Raw genomic sequence first — 8,725 nt, forward strand, 5'->3', positions numbered from 1 at the left:
CTTAGTCCATTTGTCGTTTTTGCGGATGCGTCAAAAACTACTCGTAGCTTCGTAGTTAAGCTTCCAGGCCTGATGATTGCTTGATGGGGTAAATAGTATTTACCTTGACCCGTTGCCTTTACAGATTCCATATGTCCCATCTTAAGGTATTCGTTCATGAATTCGTTGTATGCAGCCCAGTTTTTTGGGTTTCTTTGAAACTTCTTTTCCATTTGCATGAGCCTTGCCATTGCCTTTTTGCGAGAGTCCCCCAGCTTTGCCTCTTGGCGGAATGGAATTGACACCACAAATCTGCCTTCCTCGTTGATGACAGTTGTTTCTTGGAATTTTCTTTCGCATTCAGCATTGTCTGTAATTGTCTCATCGGCTTCATCTTCCAATTCCCAAAAGCGATCCAGGTCCTTTAGATTTATTGTTGTAGTGGCACTTATAATTTTGTGCTTTGCTGCTCGAGTTATATTTCCGGACACAATCCATCCAAATTTGGTTTTTTGTCCCAAGATTCCATTCACGGTTTTTATTTTTTCCATCATAATCAGGGGAAATAGATCCACACCTATCACCATGTCAATTCTGCTTGGCTCGTTGAATCGTGGATCTGCTAGCCTGTAGCCCTTCCACTCTTTGTTGATATCAATATCAAACTTTTTGCTGGGAAGGGCTCTATGGAGTGTTGGTAAAACCAATGCTTCCGTTGATGCTTTGAAGCTGCTTGGAATTTTTGGTTTGATCGTCAGGTGGACACTATTTTTTGATAATTGAGTAGTCTGGGAGATACCTTCGACCTCTATAGTACTTCTTACTCTGGGAATCCTTAATATTTGTGCTGCTTCCTCTGAAATCAGCGTCTTCTGGGATCCACCGTCAATAAGCGCCCTCAACTCGTTGTAACCTCCAGCTTTGTTTTTCACTAAAACAACAGCTGTAGCCAATAGTGTGTCTTGGCCTTGCTTAAGGCTATTGCTGTTGATACTGCGTTTTGTGTCTTCATGAAGAAGGCTGTTATGTCTTTTGGAGCATCGATTGCATGAAATTTCCTTTCTGCATCGATAGCATTATGCTTTCCAAAGCATCTAAAGCACATGCTGTTCTTTTGAATGAATTCTTTTCTTTTTTCGATTGATTGTGCTCTGAATTTGAGACACTTTATCATATCGTGGCCATCCTTAGAGCAAAAGGCACGCGATCTAACTTGCACTTTTCTTGTAGCAAGCTGAGCGGTATTTTTGGTAATGGCATTTACTGAGTTGTATTGTTGCTCAACAAACTCTAGTACATCTTGTAAGGACTGTATAGCTCTTGCCTTTTTTACATGCTGTTCATACAGCTGCAAGGCTTCTGGCGAATTTCCGCAGCAGAATTTCAGCTAAAATTACGTCAGCAGAGCTTCCTGTTTTTCCTTTTTGCTTTATGATGAATATGCTCTCGGTCGCAGTATCCAAAAACTTCCCTAAATTTTTCTCATCGTGGGGCAGCAAGCACTCCAGTTCCATTAATTTGTTGAAGTGTTGGGAGAATATTTTTCTTCTAAACACATCTTTAGACAGCAATGTTGCAATACATTTTAATTTAATTTAATAATATTCCACATTCTATTCTCACTTAAAAAAAATCTTTAGAATATTAGTACCGCCTAAAACGGATTTTATTAGAAAAAAATTTATTTATTAGTTTCACTTTTTACTTAATTCTAATTACTTGCTTTCCATCGTGATAACAGTAAACTCTTAGCATTTTATCGCAATAGCCCTTAGATTCCGTTTCGTTTCCTTAGTTCAGTGTGCAGTCTAGTGTGTTCCAATCAGCAGTCTTTTTCATATGTGTATAATATTTCCTGTATTGTGTTGTATACATTTCATAACCATGCTTCTTAAATCTACCGGGACTCGAACCCGGACCGGTGGCGATAGATGTTACACCTGAGAGGTCAACTTAACTCACTCAGCTACCACCGGCGGCGAAATGACAGCTTCTATGTGTCTCCTTAAACTTCACCTACTGGGTTATGATTCCCAATCCGTTTTTCATGCATAGATTTTCGATGGCTAATAGTTTTCGATAAATGTCTAGGGTTGCTAGGGTTTAGTTCTAGGATTTCCAAAGCTGTTCCTTGCACTACCTTCATTTCATCACACCAATTCCTTAACCAGAAGATCCTTTATAGCGGTATTTGCAATGTTCACACTATAAACTAATGCGTACACTTAATGAGTTCAATTCGGGTGTTTGAATCTAACTGACTCGCTACTGCGAGGGCATCGCCTTTTATTCATTCTTACATGGGTTCTTATCATCTAATTATATAATGCAGCGCTTGTAAGACGCTGCAGTCTGCGTTGGTCAATGCAGCTGAGATTTATCTTAAATCTATATTTGTGACCTATGACTGCGCTAATCACCTCCCGCGTGATCATATCTCTTAACACTTCGGCAATAGACCACTGCAATCGTACTTATCTGTGGTTGCCACTTATGTTGTCCCCTGCCATGTTTATTGCAGCCCATAAATAGAACATATTTATAGTTTGTCTACTTATCATGTCTAAACACATCTTTAGACATTCTCCGGGGGGGAAAAGTGTACGGCCAGTAGTTGTCTCTCATTTATGCGTTGCCTCCGGATATAAATGACCATTATAATTATGATAATCGTTGTCAACGCTAGAGCCGAGTGTCCGCTTGCCGTGTGGAAAATCAAGTCATCAATGTGTACTTTGGTTTTTTTCAGAGTCTTGATGCGCATTTGAAGATTTTGTAGTTCATTAGTGTTGTTGACAATCAAGTGCTTCAGCGGGACCACGTTCCATGTCTCCTTGTCATCTATAATTCGTAAACTGGGAAAGATAGACATTTCAGACGCTGTCGAAATTACTTTTTGAGGAGTAATTATTGTTGTATCCCCTAATATTGCTGTGCATCCTGCAGGTAGTTGTATAATGCCTTGATTGGGCAGTCTTATAACTTGATGCTGTTCGTTGCATCTTATATTAGCTGTTGTATTCCGAAACAGTCTAAATAGCCAACGGTTGGATCCACTTATCTCTTTGATGAACGAATTGCCTTGGAATTCCATAATTTCGCATGAGTGTGCCTTGCTTGGTTTCAATGGAGATATTGCGCAAGAGTGATCATCCGCGTTTTTCCATGCCCAATTATTTTCGCAAAGCCATGTTGTCGAATCCTCTTGTCTGCATTGGTTAATTTCCATTTCAGACATTAGGTGATAAGCGTTTATGTCTGTATTGAACGCAAAATATTTAGAATTCAATTTCGGAATAAGCTTTGTTCCGTTTGTCCACAGTGGTATTGGGATTACTTCAAAGAGATCCGTTTCCTGATTGTTGTATATCGGCAATTTTGCTTCAATGAATAGGACATTATCCTTCAACATAGCTTGTGCCTTCATCAGTTTATAGATCAGTGGTAATTGTATAACTGAATTTCCACCCGGTAGCATTTGTTTTCGTCCTAATTTTTGCTTAACTTTTTCGAGCTCCTCCAGCATTTTGTTAGGCGCAATTAGTGTAGGATGAATTCTTCCTTCACTAATGTCCGTTACCATTGAGATCGCTGTTGCTTGTAGGCTTTCTGCCTCTTCAATCCAGTTTCGCACTTGATTTGATAACATAAGGAATTTAATTGACTCCTTATATACCATAAAGTGCTCCTTCATGGTTTCTGCAATAATATTGACTTGTTGGGTCAGTTTTCCCAAATTCCGGTTTGCTTCTATCGTAGTTGCTCTTACTAATTCTTCCGTGGCATTGATGACCGAGGTCTGATTGTCAACATATTCCATTAGATGTTTTTCGTTTTTTATGATCGTTTGCATATTTTCCTGTATTCTATTTGCATTTCCGATATCAAAGAACAGTATAAACCTTTTCTTTCGGTTGGTACGGTGCCGTAGTATTTTGTCTTTTTCTTTTATGTTGTCAATTTTTGTCCTTATTGTCGTGCCGAAGAAATCGCAGTAGTCCTTGAAGTCTCCCATTTTTTCGCAAACCAGGAAGTCCTCTGATTGTTTTAGGCTTGCATGTCATAATAAAACAATAATTGCCAACTGGATGTAGCGACTTCAATTTTACCAATTTTGTTTACCATAACTGCAGCTTTTGCGTCGATGTCGTAAATTTTCCCAAGTTCTTTGGGAATTTCTTCCGAATTTTTTGTCGCAGTTGTAGCTTGCAACATCAATAAACAGCATAGCACAGTAGCTATGCTTCCAGTGCCATTCCTTTTGCCTTTTGGAACTCGCTGCCTAAGCTTCTTGTCCTTGCGTAGCTGCATTGACTCCGTTCTAGATGGCGTTGCAGCTCCAGCTGGTTTTGCTTCGCTAACAGGAAGTTGACAGATCTTGTTTAGCGATCTTTTTACTTCCCCATCGCTTGTTTTAACCGTGACTACCCGGACTTTATCATCTTGTCCTTTAGTCGTACTAATGATTCTTCCCATAGGCCATCTTGCAGGGTGAGTGTTCTCATGTTTTATAAGAACCAACTGTCCCTCCTTCAGATTTGGCTTTACCTGGCGCCATTTGGTTCGCTGTTGCAATGACACCAGATACTCCTCTTTCCATTTCTTCCAAAAATCACCTCTGATGCGTTGAATAAGCTTCCATCTATCCAAAGAGCTGATTGTCTTACTTTCGTCAAAATGTTCAGGAGCTCCAATTAGAGGTCTTCCCACCAGAAAATGACCCGGCGTTAATATTTCCTCACCATCGTTTTCGCTCCTTACAGTGACTAATGGGCGCGAGTTTAGCACTGCTTCGATTTGACATAGCAGCGATGCAAATTCTTCATATGTAAAGCTGTTTTCACCAATAACTCGTTTAAGGTGTCGCTTCACTGATTTTACACCGGCTTCCCATAAACCTCCCATGTGGGGGCTTCCCGGGGGGATAAAGTGCCACTTGATGCCTTCTTTTTCTAGTGAAGGTGCTAACTCATTATTGTTCTTAATGGCAGCTACAAATTCTTTGTCCAATACTCTTGAAGCTCCTACGAAGTTTGTTCCATTATCTGAGTATATGTTCTCACTCTTGCCTCGTCTTGCAAAGAACCGTCGAAGAGCCTCCAGGAATTTGTCTGACGAAAGGTCGCTAACAGCTTCCAAATGTATTGCTTTTGTTGCCATACAAACATATACACAAATGTATCCTTTATACGTTTTTTGACCTCTTCCCTTTGAGCAGCGAATCTGGAACGGTCCGGCGTAGTCTATTCCAGTATTTTGAAACGAGTAATCAGCCGTTACTCGATAAACTGGTAAATTTCCCATCAGTTGACTGGACATCTCTTGCTTGTATCGTATGCATACAATACATTCCCTTAAATATTTCTTTAAGGAATTTTGTATGCCAAATATCCAGAACTCCCTCTGAATATAAGTTCTCATAATGTTAATTCCGCCATGCAGAGTTTCTTTATGAGAATCCTTTACAATTAACCAAGTCAAATGTGACTTATCCAGTATAATTGGATGTTTTACATTATACGGTATCATTGCGTTTTGTAGTCGTCCACCAACTCGAAGTACGCCATCATTATCCAAAAACGGATTTAGCGCCTGCAACTTACTCTTTGGGTCTAAAGGTCTTTTGTTTTTGAGTAGTCTGACTTCGTGTCCAAAATCTAGCTGTTGTTGTATCTTTACCACAGCAATCTTCGCTAGCTTTAATTCCTCCACCGTAAGATGTGACTGCTGTTGCGATTTTCCTCTCAGCTTGGTTATGAAGCGTAATACATACGCCATTACTCTAAGAAGTTTGTCGATCGATGAATACTTTGATAAAAGATGGTTTTGCAGATATTCGGATTTTATCAATGTGGATACCACAACCATTTCCGATTCCTTTTGAGTGGGCCAGTGTTGTGCATCTATAGATAGCCAATTCGGCCCTCTCCACCAAATTTCACAGATTTTAAGAGCTTGCGGTGATATCCCTCTTGAAGCCACGTCTGCTGGATTTTCTTCCGATTTAACGTAATTCCATTTGACATTGGGAATTAGTTTATTGATATCTTCCACTCTAGTTCTGACGAACTTATCTTTGCTGCGCTTGTTCTGTATCCAGGCAATAGTAATTTGCGAATCACTCCATGCATGCGTTTTAATCTTGTTGCTCCATATAGCCTGCACTTTCGCTAATAACTTTGCTAGTAAATGCGCAGCACATAATTCCAACTTTGGAATTGTTTTCCTGTTTTTTATAGGATTTACTTTGCTTTATGCTGCTAGCAAGGTAACTCTGCCGCCTACTTTTGTATACACAGCCGCTGCATATGCTTTCTCTGATGCATCGCAGAATCCATGTAGCTCCATAATACCTTTGGAGCATCCAGTCCAGCGTGAAATGCTAATTTCTTCTAAATCTGATAGACCTTTAGCATATTCCATCCACCAGTTTGCTAAGTTGGTTTCCAATTCAACGTCCCAAGTCATCGGTAACTTTCACAGTTCCTGAATGAAACATTTGCCTTGAATCGTTACCGGTGCCAACCATCCTAGTGGGTCGAAAATTCTGGACAACTGTGATAACACTAACCGCTTTGTTATGCGTGTTAGCATTGGGTTTTCTGCCGAAAACGTAAATGTATCCTTCTTCGGATCCCATTGAAGTCCTAAGGTTTTGATCGATTCATTCTCCTCAATGCAGATTTTCTCCGTAGCACCGTCGTCCTGAATGTCGGCTAAAATGCGTTCGTCATTTGCAACCCATTTTCGCAGATGCATGCCGGCCTTCTCCATCACTTGTCTCAATTTCCTTTGAAGTTCATAGCACTCGTTGACTGTGTCTCCACCAGTTATGAGGTCATCCATATAAAAGTCGTCTCTTATTGTTTCTGCTAAGACGCTATCCTCTTGGCAAAACCGGTCTGCCAGCTCTCGTAGACATCGGACTGCTAAGAAAGGTGCTGCCGAGGTGCCATAAGTTACGGTTGTTAACTTAAACTCACTGATCGGCAATTTTGGATCATCTCTCCATAGGATATATTGGTATTCTTGGTCTTTCTCAGCAACCTTTATTTGGCGATACATTTTTTCAATGTCAGCTACCATAACATATTGCCACTTGCGCCATTTAATTAGAATATCGAATATATCCTTTTGAATCTTAGGACCAGCTATAATAACGTCATTTAGGCTTAGTCCATTTGTCGTTTTTGCGGATGCGTCAAAAACTACTCGTAGCTTCGTAGTTAAGCTTCCAGGCCTGATGATTGCTTGATGGGGTAAATAGTATTTACCTTGACCCGTTGCCTTTACAGATTCCATATGTCCCATCTTAAGGTATTCGTTCATGAATTCGTTGTATGCAGCCCAGTTTTTTGGGTTTCTTTGAAACTTCTTTTCCATTTGCATGAGCCTTGCCATTGCCTTTTTGCGAGAGTCCCCCAGCTTTGCCTCTTGGCGGAATGGAATTGACACCACAAATCTGCCTTCCTCGTTGATGACAGTTGTTTCTTGGAATTTTCTTTCGCATTCTGCATTGTCTGTAATTGTCTCATCGGCTTCATCTTCCAATTCCCAAAAGCGATCCAGGTCCTTTAGATTTATTGTTGTAGTGGCACTTATAATTTTGTGCTTTGCTGCTCGAGTTATATTTCCGGACACAATCCATCCAAATTTGGTTTTTTGTCCCAAGATTCCATTCACGGTTTTTATTTTTTCCATCATAATCAGGGGAAATAGATCCACACCTATCACCATGTCAATTCTGCTTGGCTCGTTGAATCGTGGATCTGCTAGCCTGTAGCCCTTCCACTCTTTGTTGATATCAATATCAAACTTTTTGCTGGGAAGGGCTCTATGGAGTGTTGGTAAAACCAATGCTTCCGTTGATGCTTTGAAGCTGCTTGGAATTTTTGGTTTGATCGTCAGGTGGACACTATTTTTTGATAATTGAGTAGTCTGGGAGATACCTTCGACCTCTATAGTACTTCTTACTCTGGGAATCCTTAATATTTGTGCTGCTTCCTCTGAAATCAGCGTCTTCTGGGATCCACCGTCAATAAGCGCCCTCAACTCGTTGTAACCTCCAGCTTTGTTTTTCACTAAAACAACAGCTGTAGCCAATAGTGTGTCTTGGCCTTGCTTAAGGCTATTGCTGTTGATACTGCGTTTTGTGTCTTCATGAAGAAGGCTGTTATGTCTTTTGGAGCATCGATTGCATGAAATTTCCTTTCTGCATCGATAGCATTATGCTTTCCAAAGCATCTAAAGCACATGCTGTTCTTTTGAATGAATTCTTTTCTTTTTTCGATTGATTGTGCTCTGAATTTGAGACACTTTATCATATCGTGGCCATCCTTAGAGCAAAAGGCACGCGATCTAACTTGCACTTTTCTTGTAGCAAGCTGAGCGGTATTTTTGGTAATGGCATTTACTGAGTTGTATTGTTGCTCAACAAACTCTAGTACATCTTGTAAGGACTGTATAGCTCTTGCCTTTTTTACATGCTGTTCATACAGCTGCAAGGCTTCTGGCGAATTTCCGCAGCAGAATTTCAGCTAAAATTACGTCAGCAGAGCTTCCTGTTTTTCCTTTTTGCTTTATGATGAATATGCTCTCGGTCGCAGTATCCAAAAACTTCCCTAAATTTTTCTCATCGTGGGGCAGCAAGCACTCCAGTTCCATTAATTTGTTGAAGTGTTGGGAGAATATTTTTCTTCTAAACACATCTTTAGACAGCAATGTTGCAATACATTTTAATTTAATT

Source organism: Drosophila santomea, chromosome X (assembly GCF_016746245.2).
Source record: "Drosophila santomea strain STO CAGO 1482 chromosome X, Prin_Dsan_1.1, whole genome shotgun sequence".
NCBI lineage: Eukaryota > Metazoa > Arthropoda > Insecta > Diptera > Drosophilidae > Drosophila > Drosophila santomea.